Consider the following 15,700-nt stretch of genomic DNA (forward strand, 5'->3'; position numbering starts at 1 on the left):
AGTTTTGAAAATGAGGCAGATTCGCAAAAATTCTCGTGGAGCAAGTACTTCCCAATTGAAATGTAATTTACATAGTTTCCCTCACAGTGACATTCCAATTTCCGAACACGCTACATACTTCACGGATTTGACAAACATTTTTATGAGCTATGTACATGTGTATTACAGAACTTTGATCCACCATACAAGGGGTATTTAAACCTAGATACATTAACTCTGAATTTGCAGCCTTTTCCTAATTCCAATTTTTCAAAATCAGGCCGTTTCCTCCGAAAAAATTTTGGAGCGAGTTATACCCAATAGACATGAAATTTACATAGATTCCATCTCCGGAAATTTCCGTCATACAATCACGCTACATGAATAGGCTTTCTAAAATTATTCACATCAGGTTTGTTTGCATGTTGCTTTATGAACTTCCATCACAAAAAGACATATTGACAGTTTGAAGCATTTTCTCGGATTTTGAAGGAATTTCCAAATGCCACTTTCGAAAATGAGGCAAATTTCACAGAGAAAAACTCTTGGAGTGAGTTATACCCAAGACACATTTATTTTACATAGATTCGCTCACCGTGATATTCTATTTTCTGAACACTCTTCATGTATCTCGGATTCGACATATATTCTCTACAGAGTTGTTAGTATGCGGATAGCCGAACTTTCATCCACCATACAAGGCATATTTACACCTACAATTAATTAATCTTAGTTCGCAGCTTATTCCTAACGCCAGTTTCAAAAATCAGGCTGTTATCTCAGGAAAAAACTCTTGGAGTGATTTCTAACCTAGGGAAATATAATTTACATAAATTTCCTCGCCGAGACATTCAATGTTCCGAACATTCTACATGCGTAACGGATTCGACAAATATTCACTACAGATTTGTTAGCATGTGGATTACCGAACTTTCATCACAAAATATTGAATAATGATACTTAGAAGTATTTTCTCAAATTTTGCAGCGTTTTCCTAGCGTCAGTTTCAAAATGAAGCAGTTTTCGCAGAAAACTCTTTGGAGTTTGTTCTACCTAATAGGCAAGTAGTTTACATTATTTCAACACCGTTGAAATTCCATGTTCCGACATGTACATGCATCACGGATTAAAAAAAAGATTCTTTAATATGTTGTGAAAATATGGATTACTGAACTTTCTTCCAAACATAAAGACATCTTTACACCTACAAATATTATCTCTCATTTCGCAGCTTTATCCAAACATCCCATTCGAGAATCAAGCAATTTTCGCAGAAATATTCTATTCTAGCTAGTTCTACCCAATAGAATTCTAATTTACATAGTTTCATTACCGTGAAATTCTGTTTTCCGTACGCGCTACATGAATCACGGTTTGAAAAATATTACTACACTCTTGTTAACATGTGGATTACCGGACTTTCATCCACCAATCAAGTCATATTGACACTTAGAAGCATTTTCTCATATTTCGAAGATTTTTCCTAACGCCAGATTTGAAAAAGAGGCAGATTTTGCAGAAAAATGCTCTTGGAGCGAGTTCTACCCAATAGACATGTAATTTACATAGATGTGCTCATCATGATACTTTGTGTTCTGAACACATTTCATGTATCTCGGATTCGACAAATATTAACTACAGAGATGTTAGCATTTGGATTACCAATCTTACATCCACCATACAAGGCATATATTACACCTACAAGTATTTACTCTCATTTCACAGTTTTATCCAAACGTCAAATTCGAAAATCATGCAATTTTGCACAGAAAAATTCTATTCAAGCTAGTTCTACCCAATAGAATTTTAATTTACATAGTTTCATTACCGGAATTTCCATGTTCCAAACACGCTAAATAAGTCACGGGATTCGAAAAGTATTCCCTTCATAGTTGGTTACGTGGGATTACCAGACTTAAATTCCCCATTCAAGGCATATTCACACTTAGAAGCATTTTCTCAGATTTCTCAGGTTTTTCCTAACGCCAGTTTGGAAAATGAGGCTGATTTCACAGAAAATGTTCTTGGAGCCAGATTCTACCCAAAAAGATATGTAATTTACGTAGTTCACTCACCGTGACATTCCGTGTTCTGAACATGTTACATGCATCAAGGATTCGACAAGTCATTCTTTAATGAGTGTGAGCATGTGGATTATCAAATTTTCATCCACCTTACAAGACATGTTTTCACCTAGAAACATTTACTCACATTTCGCAGAATTTTCCTAACGTCAGTTTCGAAAATCAGGCAGTTTTCGCAGAAAAATCCTCTTGTTGCATGTTCCATCCAATAGACATCTCATTTTCATAGATACCATCACCGTAACATTCCGTGTTCCTAAAAAACGGTTCATGCACCAAGGATTCAACAAATATTCACTGCTGAGTTGTTAGCATGTGAATTACCAATCTTTAATAAACCATTGAAGACATATTGTCACCTTAAAGCATTTACTCTGATTTCACAGCGTTTTCATAACACCAGTTTCGAAACTGAGGGCAGATTTTTCAGTAAAACTCTCCTGGAGAGGGTTCTAACCAATAGATATGTAATTTACATAGCTTCCCTCACCGAGAAATACCGTGTTCCGAACAGGCTACATACATCAAGGATTTGAGAAACATTTTTAATGAGTTATGTACATGTGTATTACAGAACTTTCATCCAACATACAAGGCATATTGACACATAAAACATTAACTGTGAGTTCGCAGCTTTTTTCCTAATAGCGTTTCGAAATTCAGGCAGTTTTCAAAGGAAAAACTGTTGGAGCGTGTTCTACCAATAGATACGTAAATTACATAGATTCCCCCGCTGTGAAATTACGTGTTTCGAACACACTACATGCAGAAAAGTTTCAGAAAATAAACTATGAGTTTTTTTCATGAGGATGACAGGACTTCATCACAATAGAAGGCATATGATACTTAGAAGCATTTCTCTGATTCACAGAGCTTTCCAACGCCAGTTTTGAAATGAGGCAGATTTATCAGAAAATTCCTCTGGAGCGAGTTATACACAAAAGATATGTACTTTACCTGTTTTACTCACTCACCGTGATATTCCGTGTTCAGAACACATTTCATGCATCATGGATTCGACAAACATTCACTACAGAGTTGGTAACATAACGATTACGGAACATTCATCCACCATAAATGCCATATTGACACTTTGAAGCACTTTCCCATATTTCAAAGATTTTCCTAATGCCAGTTTTGAAAATGAGGCAGATTCGCAAAAAATTCTCGTGGAGCAAGTACTTCCCAATAGAAATGTAATTTACATAGTTTCCCTCACAGTGACATTCCAATTTCCGAACACGCTACATACATCACGGGTTTGACAAACATTTTTTGAGTTATGTACATGTGTATTACAGAACTTTCATCCACCATACAAGGAGTATTTAAACCTAGAAACATTAACTCTGAATTTGCAGCCTATTCCTAATGCCAGTTTCTCGAAAATCAGGCCGTATTCTCCGGAAAAAATTTTTGGAGCGAGTTCTACCCAATAGACATGAAATTTTCATAGATTCCATCTCCGGAAATTTCTGTCATACGATCACGCTACATGCATAGGCTTTCTACAATTATTCACATCAGGTTTGTTTGCATGTGGCTTTATGAACTTCCATCACAATAAAAGACATATTGACAGTTTGAAGCATTTTCTCTGATTTTGAAGGAATTTCCAAATGCCAGTTTCGAAAATGAGGCAAATTTCGCAGAGAAAAACTCTTGGAGTGAGTTCTACCCAAGACACATTTATTTTACATAGATTCGCTCACCGTGATATTCTATTTTCTGAACACTCTTCATGTATCTCGGATTCGACATATATTCTCTACAGAGTTGTTAGTATGCGGATAGCCGGACTTTCATCCACCATACAAGGCATATTTACACCTACAATTGATTAATCTGAGTTCGCAGCTTATTCCTAACGCCAGTTTCAAAAATCAGGCTGTTATCTCAGGAAAAAACTCTTGGAGCGATTTCTAACCTAGGGAAATGTAATTTACATAAATTTCCTCGCCGAGACATTCCATGTTCCGAACATTCTACATGCATAACGGATTCGACAAATATTCACTACAGATTTGTTAGCATGTGGATTACCGAACTTTCATCACAAAACATTGAATATTGATACTTAGAAGTATTTTCTCAGATTTTGCAGCGTTTTCCAAGGGCTAGTTTCAAAAATGAAGCAGTTTTCGCAGAAAATTCTATTGAGTGTGTTCTACCTAATAGGCAAGTAGTTTACATTATTTCAAACACCGTGAAATTCCACGTTCCGAACATGGTTACATGCATCACGGATTAGAAAAAAGATTCTTTAATATGTTGTGAAAATATGGATTACTGAACTTTCTCCGAACATAAAGCATCTTACACCTACAAATATTATCTCTCATTTCGCAGCTTTATCCAAACTATCCCATTCGAGAATCAAGCAATTTTCGCAGAAATATTCTATTCTAGCTAGTTCTACCCAATAGAATTCTAATTTACATAGTTTCATTACCGTGAAATTCTGTTTTCCGTACGCGCTACATGAATCACGGTTTGAAAATATTTACTACACTCTTGTTAACATGTGGATTACCGGACTTTCATCCACCAATCAAGTCATATTGACACTTAGAAGCATTTTCTCATATTTCGAAGATTTTTCCTAACGCCAGATTTGAAAATGAGGCAGATTTTGCAGAAAAATGCTCTTGGAGCGAGTTCTACCCAATAGACATGTAATTTACATAGATGTGCTCATCATGATACTTTGTGTTCTGAACACATTTCATGTATCTCGGATTCGACAAATATTAACTACAGAGATGTTAGCATTTGGATTACCAATCCTACATCCACCATACAAGGCATATATACACCTACAAGTATTTACTCTCATTTCACAGTTTTATCCAAACGTCAAATTCGAAAATCATGCAATTTTGCACAGAAAAATTCTATTCAAGCTAGTTCTACCCAATAGAATTTTAATTTACATAGTTACATTGCCGTGAATTTCCAGTGTTCCAAACACGCTAAATAAGTCACGGATTCGAAAAGAAATCCCTTCATAGTTGGTTACGTGGATTACCAGAGTTAAATTCCCCATTCAAGGCATATTCACACTTAGAAGCATTTTCTCAGATTTCTCAGGTTTTTCCTAACGCCAGTTTGGAAAATGAGGCTGATTTCACAGAAAATGTTCTTGGAGCCAGTTCTACCAAAAAGATATATAATTTAAGTATTTCTCTCACCGTGACATTCCGTGTTCTGAACATGTTACATGCATCAAGGTTTCGACAATCATGCTTTAATGAGTGTGAGCATGTGGATTATCAAATTTTCATCCACCTTACAAGACATGTTTTCACCTAGAAACATTTACTCACATTTCGCAGAATTTTCCTAACGTCAGTTTCGAAAATCAGGCAGTTTTCGCAGAAAAATCCTCTTGTTGCATGTTCCATCCAATAGACATCTCATTTTCATAGATACCATCACCGTAACATTCCGTGTTCCTAAAAAACGGTTCATGCACCAAGGATTCAACAAATATTCACTGCTGAGTTGTTAGCATGTGAATTACCAATCTTTAATAAACCATTGAAGACATATTGTCACCTTAAAGCATTTACTCTGATTTCACAGCTGTTTTCATAACACCAGTTTCGAAACTGAGGCAGATTTTTCAGTAAAACTCTCCTGGAGAGGGTTCTAACCAATAGATATGTAATTACATAGCTTCCCTCACCGAGAAATACCGTGTTCCGAACAGGCTACATACATCAAGGATTTGAGAAACATTTTTAATGAGTTATGTACATGTGTATTACAGAACTTTCATCCAACATTCAAGGCATATTGACACATAGAAATATTAACTGTGAGTTCGCAGCTTTTTCCTAATAGCAGTTTCGAAATTCAGGCAGTTTTCAAAGGAAAAAACTGTTGGAGCGTGTTCTACCCAATAGGTACGTAAATTACATAGATTCCCCAGCTGTGAAATTCCGTGTTTCGAACACACTACATGCAGAAAAGTTTCGACAAAAATAAACTATAGAGTTGTTTGCATGAGGATGACAGGACTTTCATCACAATAGAAGGCATATTGATACTTAGAAGCATTTTCTCTGATTTCACAGAGCTTTCCAAACGCCAGTTTTGAAAATGAGGCAGATTTCACGGCAAAAAACTCTTGGAGCAGGTTCTAACCTATAGACATGTAATTTACATGGATTCGCTCACCGTGAAATTCCATGTTCTGAACACGCTACATGCATCTCGGATTCGACAAATATTCACTACATAGTTGTTAGCATGTGGATTACAGCACTTTCATACACCATACAAGGCTTACTGACACTTTGAAGAAGTTTCTCAGATTTCACAGGTTAGTTTTAACGCCAGTTAGGAAAAATGAGGCAGATTTGGCAGAAAAATTCTCTGGAGCGAGTTATACACAAATGATATGTACTTTACCTAGTATTACTCACCGTGATATTCCGTGTTCAGAACACATTTCATGCATCATGGATTCGACAAACATTCACTACAGAGTTGGTAACATAACGATTACGGAACATTCATCCACCATAAATGCCATATTGACATTTGAAGCACTTTCCCATATTTCAAAATGATTTTCCTAATGCCAGGTTTGAAAATGAGGCAGATTCGCAAAAAATTCTCTTGGAGCAAGTACTTCCCAATAGAAATGTAATTTACATAGCTTCCCTCACAGTGACATTCCAATTTCCGAACACGCTACATACATCACGGGTTTGACAAACATTTTTTGAGTTATGTACATGTGTATTACAGAACTTTCATCCACCATACAAGGAGTATTTAAACCTAGAAACATTAACTCTGAATTTGCAGCCTATTCCTAATGCCAGTTTTCGAAAATCAGGCCGTTTCCTCCGGAAAAAATTTTTGGAGCGATTTCTACCCAATAGACATGAAATTTACATAGATTCCATCTCCGGAAATTTCCGTCATACGATCACGCTACATGCATAGGCTTTCTACAATTATTCACATCAGGTTTGTTTGCATGTGGCTTTATGAACTTCCATCACAATAAAAGACATATTGACAGTTTGAAGCATTTTCTCTGATTTTGAAGGAATTTCCAAATGCCAGTTTCGAAAATGAGGCAAATTTCGCAGAGAAAAACTCTTGGAGTGAGTTCTACCCAAGACACATTTATTTTACATAGATTCGCTCACCGTGATATTCTATTTTCTGAACACTCTTCATGTATCTCGGATTCGACATATATTCTCTACAGAGTTGTTAGTATGCGGATAGCCGGACTTTCATCCACCATACAAGGCATATTTACACCTACAATTGATTAATCTGAGTTCGCAGCTTATTCCTAACGCCAGTTTCAAAAATCAGGCTGTTATCTCAGGAAAAAACTCTTGGAGAGATTTCTAACCTAGGGAAATGTAATTTACATAAATTTCCTCGCCGAGACATTCCATGTTCCGAACATTCTACATGCATAACGGATTCGAAAAATATTCACTACAGATTTGTTAGCATGTGGATTACCGAACTTTCATCACAAAATATTGAATAATGATACTTAGAAGTATTTTCTCAAATTTTGCAGCGTTTTCCAAGCGTCAGTTTCAAAAATGAAGCAGTTTTCGCAGAAAAATTCTTTTGGAGTGTGTTCTACCTAATAGGCAAGTAGTTTACATTATATCAAACACCGTGAAATTCCACGTTCCGAACATGGTACATGCATCACGGATTAGAAAAAAGATTCTTTAATATGTTGTGAAAATATGGATTACTGAACTTTCTTCCAACATAAAGGCATCTTTACACCTACAAATATTATCTCTCATTTCGCAGCTTTATCCAAATATCCCATTCGAGAATCAAGCAATTTTCGCAGAAATATTCTATTCTAGCTAGTTCTACCCAATAGAATTCTAATTTACATAGTTTCATTACCGTGAAATTCTGTTTTCCGTACGCGCTACATGAATCACGGTTTGAAAAATATTTACTACACTCTTGTTAACATGTGGATTACCGGACTTTCATCCACCAATCAAGTCATATTGACACTTAGAAGCATTTTCTCATATTTCGAAGATTTTTCCTAACGCCAGATTTGAAAAAGAGGCAGATTTTGCAGAAAAATGCTCTTGGAGCGAGTTCTACCCAATAGACATGTAATTTACATAGATGTGCTCATCATGATACTTTGTGTTCTGAACACATTTCATGTATCTCGGATTCGACAAATATTAACTACAGAGATGTTAGCATTTGGATTACCAATCCTACATCCACCATACAAGGCATATATACACCTACAAGTATTTACTCTCATTTCACAGTTTTATCCAAACGTCAAATTCGAAAATCATGAATTTTGCACAGAAAAATTCTATTCAAGCTAGTTCTACCCAATAGAATTTTAATTTACATAGTTACATTGCCGTGAATTTCCGTGTTCCAAACACGCTAAATAAGTCACGGCTTCGAAAAGTATTCCCTTCATAGTTGGTTACGTGGATTACCGGACTTAAATTCCCCATTCAAGGCATATTCACACTTAGAAGCATTTTCTCAGATTTCTCAGGTTTTTCCTAACGCCAGTTTGGAAAATGAGGCTGATTTCACAGAAAATGTTCTTGGAGCCAGATCTACCCAAAAGATATGTAATTTACTAGTTCACTCACCGTGACTTTCCGTGTTCTGAACATGTTAAATGCATCAAGGATTCGACAGTCATTCTTTAATGAGTGTGAGCATGTGGATTATCAAATTTTGATCCACCTTACAAGACATGTTTTCACCTAGAAACATTTACTCACATTTCGCAGAATTTTCCTAACGTCAGTTTCGAAAATCAGGCAGTTTTCGCAGAAAAATCCTCTTGTTGCATGTTCCATCCAATAGACATCTCATTTTCATAGATACCATCACCGTAACATTCCGTGTTCCTAAAAAAGTTTCATGCACCAAGGATTCAACAAATATTCACTGCTGAGTTGTTAGCATGTGAATTACCAATCTTTAATAAACCATTGAAGACATATTGTCACCTTAAAGCATTTACTCTGATTTCACAGCGTTTTCATAACACCAGTTTCGAAACTGAGGCAGATTTTTCAGTAAAACTCTCCTGGAGAGGGTTCTAACCAATAGATATGTAATTTACATAGCTTCCCTCTCCGTGACATTCCGTGTTCCGAACAGGCTACATACATCAAGGATTTGAGAAACATTTTTAATGAGTTATGTACATGTGTATTACAGAACTTTCATCCAACATTACAAGGCATATTGACACATAGAAACATTAACTGCTGAGTTCGCAGCTTTTTCCTAATAGCAGTTTCGAAATTCAGGCAGTTTTCAAAGGAAAAAACTGTTGGAGCGTGTTCTACCCAATAGGTACGTAAATTACATAGATTCCCCAGCTGTGAAATTACAGTGTTTCGAACACACTACATGCAGAAAAGTTTCGACAAAAATAAACTATAGAGTTGTTTGCATGAGGATGACAGGACTTTCATCACAATAGAAGGCATATTGATACTTAGAAGCATTTTCTCTGATTTCACAGAGCTTTCCAAACGCCAGTTTTGAAAATGAGGCAGATTTCACGGCAAAAACCTCTTGGAGCAGGTTCTAACCTATAGACATGTAATTTACATGGATTCGCTCACCGTGAAATTCCGTGTTCTGAACACGCTACATGCATCTCGGATTCGACAAATATTCACTACATAGTTGTTAGCATGTGGATTACAGCACTTTCATCCACCATACAAGGCTTACTGACACTTTGAAGAAGTTTCTCAGATTTCACAGTTTAGTTTTAACGCCAGTTTGGAAAATGAGGCAGATTTGGCAGAAAAATTCTCTGGAGCGAGTTATACACAAATGATATGTACTTTACCTAGTTTTACTCACCGTGATATTCCGTGTTCTGAACACGTTACATGCATCACTGGATTCGACAAACATTCACTACAGAGTTGGTAACATAACGATTACGGAACATTCATCCACCATAAATGCCATATTGACACTTTTGAAGCACTTTCCCATATTTCAAAAGATTTTCCTAATGCCAGTTTTGAAAATGAGGCAGATTCGCAAAAAATTCTCGTGGAGCAAGTACTTCCCAATAGAAATGTAATTTACATAGTTTCCCTCACAGTGACATTCCAATTTCCGAACACGCTACATACTTCACGGATTTGACAAACATTTTTATGAGTTATGTACATGTGTATTACAGAACTTTCATCCACCATACAAGGAGTATTTAAACCTAGAAACATTAACTCTGAATTTGCAGCCTTTTCCTAATGCCAGTTTTCAAAAATCAGGCCGTTTCCTCCGGAAAAAATTTTTGGAGCGATTTCTACCCAATAGACATGAAATTTACATAGATTCCATCTCCGGAAATTTCCGTCATACAATCACGCTACATGCATAGGCTTTCTACAATTATTCACATCAGGTTTGTTTGCATGTGGCTTTATGAACTTCCATCACAATAAAAGACATATTGACAGTTTGAAGCATTTTCTCGGATTTTGAAGGAATTTCCAAATGCCACTTTCGAAAATGAGGCAAATTTCGCAGAGAAAAACTCTTGGAGTGAGTTATACCCAAGACACATTTATTTTACATAGATTCGCTCACCGTGATATTCTATTTTCTGAACACTCTTCATGTATCTCGGATTCGACATATATTCTCTACAGAGTTGTTAGTATGCGGATAGCCGACTTTCATCCACCATACAAGGCATATTTACACCTACAATTGATTAATCTGAGTTCGCAGCTTATTCCTAACGCCAGTTTCAAAAATCAGGCTGTTATCTCAGGAAAAAACTCTTGGAGAGATTTCTAACCTAGGGAAATGTAATTTACATAAATTTCCTCGCCGAGACATTCCATGTTCCGAACATTCTACATGCATAATGGATTCGAAAAATATTCAATACAGATTTGTTAGCATGTGGATTACCGAACTTTCATCACAAAACATTGAATATTGATACTTAGAAGTATTTTCTCAGATTTTGCAGCATTTTCCTAACGCAGTTTCAAAAATGAAGCAGTTTTCGCAGAAAAATTCTTTTGGAGTGTGTTCTACCTAATAGGCAAGTAGTTTACATTATATCAAACACCGTGAAATTCCACGTTCCGAACATGGTACATGCATCACGGATTAGAAAAAAGATTCTTTAATATGTTGTGAAAATATGGATTACTGAACTTTCTTCCAACATAAAGGCATCTTTACACCTACAAATATTATCTCTCATTTCGCAGCTTTATCCAAATATCCCATTCGAGAATCAAGCAATTTTCGCAGAAATATTCTATTCTAGCTAGTTCTACCCAATAGAATTCTAATTTACATAGTTTCATTACCGTGAAATTCTGTTTTCCGTACGCGCTACATGAATCACGGTTTGAAAAATATTTACTACACTCTTGTTAACATGTGGATTACCGGACTTTCATCCACCAATCAAGTCATATTGACACTTAGAAGCATTTTCTCATATTTCGAAGATTTTTCCTAACGCCAGATTTGAAAAGAGGCAGATTCTGCAGAAAAATGCTCTTGGAGCGAGTTCTACCCAATAGACATGTAATTTACATAGATGTGCTCATCATGATACTTTGTGTTCTGAACACATTTCATGTATCTCGGATTCGACAAATATTAACTACAGAGATGTTAGCATTTGGATTACCAATCCTACATCCACCATACAAGGCATATATACACCTACAAGTATTTACTCTCATTTCACAGTTTTATCCAAACGTCAAATTCGAAAATCATGAATTTTGCACAGAAAAATTCTATTCAAGCTAGTTCTACCCAATAGAATTTTAATTTACATAGTTACATTGCCGTGAATTTCCGTGTTCCAAACACGCTAAATAAGTCACGGATTCGAAAAGTATTCCCTTCATAGTTGGTTACGTGGATTACCAGACTTAAATTCCCCATTCAAGGCATATTCACACTTAGAAGCATTTTCTCAGATTTCTCAGGTTTTTCCTAACGCCAGTTTGGAAAATGAGGCTGATTTCACAGAAAATGTTCTTGGAGCCAGATCTACCCAAAAGATATGTAATTTACTAGTTCACTCACCGTGACTTTCCGTGTTCTGAACATGTTAAATGCATCAAGGATTCGACAGTCATTCTTTAATGAGTGTGAGCATGTGGATTATCAAATTTTGATCCACCTTACAAGACATGTTTTCACCTAGAAACATTTACTCACATTTCGCAGAATTTTCCTAACGTCAGTTTCGAAAATCAGGCAGTTTTCGCAGAAAAATCCTCTTGTTGCATGTTCCATCCAATAGACATCTCATTTTCATAGATACCATCACCGTAACATTCCGTGTTCCTAAAAAACGGTTCATGCACCAAGGATTCAACAAATATTCACTGCTGAGTTGTTAGCATGTGAATTACCGATCTTTAATAAACCATTGAAGACATATTGTCACCTTAAAGCATTTACTCTGATTTCACAGCCTTTTCATAACACCAGTCTCGAAACTGAGTCAGATTTTTCAGTAAAACTCTCCTGGAGAGGGTTCTAACCAATAGATATGTAATTAACATTGCTTCCCTCACCGAGAAATACCTTGTTCCGAACAGGCTACATACATCAAGGATTTGAGAAACATTTTTAATGAGTTATGTACATGTGTATTACAGAACTTTCATCCAACATTCAAGGCATATTGACACATAGAAATATTAACTGTGAGTTCGCAGCTTTTTCCTAATAGCAGTTTCGAAATTCAGGCAGTTTTCAAAGGAAAAAACTGTTGGAGCGTGTTCTACCCAATAGGTACGTAAATTACATAGATTCCCCAGCTGTGAAATTACGTGTTTCGAACACACTACATGCAGAAAAGTTTCGACAAAAATAAACTATAGAGTTGTTTGCATGAGGATGACAGGACTTTCATCACAATAGAAGGCATATTGATACTTAGAAGCATTTTCTCTGATTTCACAGAGCTTTCCAACCGCCAGTTTGAAATGAGGCAGATTTACATGGATCGCTCACGTGAAATCCATGTTCTGAACACGCTACATGCATCTCGGATTCGACAAATATTACTACATGTTGTAGCATGTGATTACAGCCTTCATACACCATAAAGCTTACGACACTTTGAAGAAGTTCTCAGATTCACAGTTAGTTTAAGCCAGTTGGAAAATGAGGCAGATTTGGCAGAAAAAAATTCTGGAGCGAGTTATACAACAAAGATATGTATTTACCTAGTATTATCACCGTGAATTCCGTGTTGAACACATTTCATGCAATAATTGGATTCGTACCAACATTCCTACCGAGTTTGTAACAAATCATACGAACATCATCCCATAAATGCCATATTGACACTTTGAAGCACTTTCCTATTTCAAAAGATTTTCCTAATGCCCAGTTTTGAAAAGTATGCAGATTCACAAAAATTCTCTTGGAGCAAAGTACTTCCCCCATAGAAATGTAATTACATAGTTTCCCTCACAGTGACATTCCAAATGTTCCGAACACTCTACATACTTCACGGATTTGACAAACATTTTTAATGAGTTATGTACATGTGTATTACAGAACTTTCATCCACCATACAAGGCATATTTAAACCTAGAAACGTTAACTCTGAATTGCAGCCTTTTCCTAATGCCAGTTTTCGAAAATCAGGCCGTTTTCTCCAGACAAAAATTTTTGGAGCGATTTCTTACCCAATAGACATGAAATTTACATAGATTCCATCTCCGGAAATTTCCGTCATACGATCACGCTACATGCATAGGCTTTCTACAATTATTCACATCAGGTTTGTTTGCATGTGGCTTTATGAACTTCCATCACAATACAATGACATATTGACACTTTGAAGCATTTTCTCTGATTTTGAAGGAATTTCCAAATGCCAGTTTCGAAAATGAGGCAGATTTCGCAGAGAAAAACTCTTGGAGTGAGTTCTACCCAAGAGACATGTATTTTACCTAGATACGCTCACCGTGATATTCTATTTTCTGAACACTCTTCATGTATCTCGGATTCGACATATATTCTCTACAGAGTTGTTAGTATGCGGATTAGCCGAACTTTCATCCACCATACAAGGCATATTTACACCTACAATTGATTAATCTGAGTTCGCAGCTTATTCCTAACGCCAGTTTCAAAAATCAGGCTGTTATCTCAGGAAAAAACTCTTGGAGCGATTTCTAACCTAGGGAAATGTAATTTACATAAATTTCCTCGCCGAGACATTCCATGTTCCGAACATTCTACATGCATAACGGATTCGACAAATAATCACTACAGATTTGTTAGCATGTGGATTACCGAACTTTCATCACAATACATTGAATATTGATACTTAGAAGTATTTTCTCAGATTTTGCAGCATTTTCCAACGCTAGTTTCAAAAATGAAGCAGTTTTGGCAGAAAAATTCTCTTGGAGTGTGTTCTACCCAATAGAAAAGTAGTTTACATTGTTTCAACCACCGTGAAATTCCACGTTCCGAACATGGTACATGCATCATGGATAAGAAAAAAGATTCTTTAATATTTTGTGAAAATGTGGATTACCGAACTTTCTTCCAACATAAAGGCATCTTTACACCTACAAATATTTTCTCTCATTTCGCAGCTTTATCCAAACATCCCATTCGAGAATCAAGCAATTTTCGCAGAAATATTCTATTCTAGCTAGTTCTACCCAATAGAATTCTAATTTACATAGTTTCTTTACCGTGAAATTCTGTCTTCCGTACGCGCTACAAGAATCACGGTTTGAAAAATATTACTACACATCTTGTTAACATATGGATTACCGGACTTTCATCCACCAATCAAGTCATATTGGACACTTAGAAGCATTTTCTCATATTTCGAAGATTTTTCCTAACACCAGATTTGAAAATGAGGCAGATTTTGCAGAAAAATTCTCTTGGAGCGAGTTCTACCCAATAGACATGTAATTTACATAGATGTGCTCATCATGACATTTTGTGATCTGAACACATTTCATGTATCTCGGATTCGACAAATATTCACTACAGAGATGTTAGCATTTGGATTACCAATCTTACATCCACCATACAAGGCATATTTACACCTACAAGTATTTACTCTCATTTCAAAGTTTTGTCCAAACGTCAAATTCGAAAATCATGCAATTTGTTCAGAAAAATTCTATTCAAGCTAGTTCTACCCAATAGAATTTTAATTTACGTAGTTTCATTACCGTAAATTTCCATGTTCCAAACACGCTAAATAAGTCACGGATTCGAAAAGTATTCCCTTCATAGTTGGTTACGTGGATTACCAGACTTAAATTCCCCGTTCAAGGCATATTCACACTTAGAAGCATTTTCTCAGATTTCTCAGGTTTTTCCTAAAGCCAGTTTGGAAAATGAGGCTGATTTCACAGAAAATGTTCTTGGAGCCAGTTCTACCCAAAAGATATGTAATTTAACTAGTTCACTCACCGTGACATTCCGTGTTCTGAACATGTTACATGCATCAAGGATTCGACAATCATCCTTTAATGAGTGTGAGCATGTGGATTATCAAATTTTCATCCACCTTACAAGACATGTTTTCACCTAGAAACATTTACTCACATTTCGCAGAATTT

The 15,700-nt window shown here is 36.1% G+C and overlaps 1 long non-coding RNA gene across 1 annotated transcript; it reads right to left on the minus strand.

Annotated features, from left to right (window-relative positions):
• Positions 1-8,605: 8,605 nt before the first annotated feature.
• Positions 8,606-12,650, minus strand: LOC116662516. The gene is made up of 3 exons (XR_004318479.1): positions 12,611-12,650; positions 9,102-9,151; positions 8,606-8,617 (listed from the first exon to the last, which is right to left on the minus strand). It is a non-coding gene; the product is annotated as an uncharacterized LOC116662516 (long non-coding RNA).
• Positions 12,651-15,700: the final 3,050 nt, after the last annotated feature.

This window comes from Camelus ferus, unplaced genomic scaffold, assembly GCF_009834535.1.
Source record: "Camelus ferus isolate YT-003-E unplaced genomic scaffold, BCGSAC_Cfer_1.0 contig2953, whole genome shotgun sequence".
In the NCBI taxonomy this organism is placed as follows: domain Eukaryota; kingdom Metazoa; phylum Chordata; class Mammalia; order Artiodactyla; family Camelidae; genus Camelus; species Camelus ferus.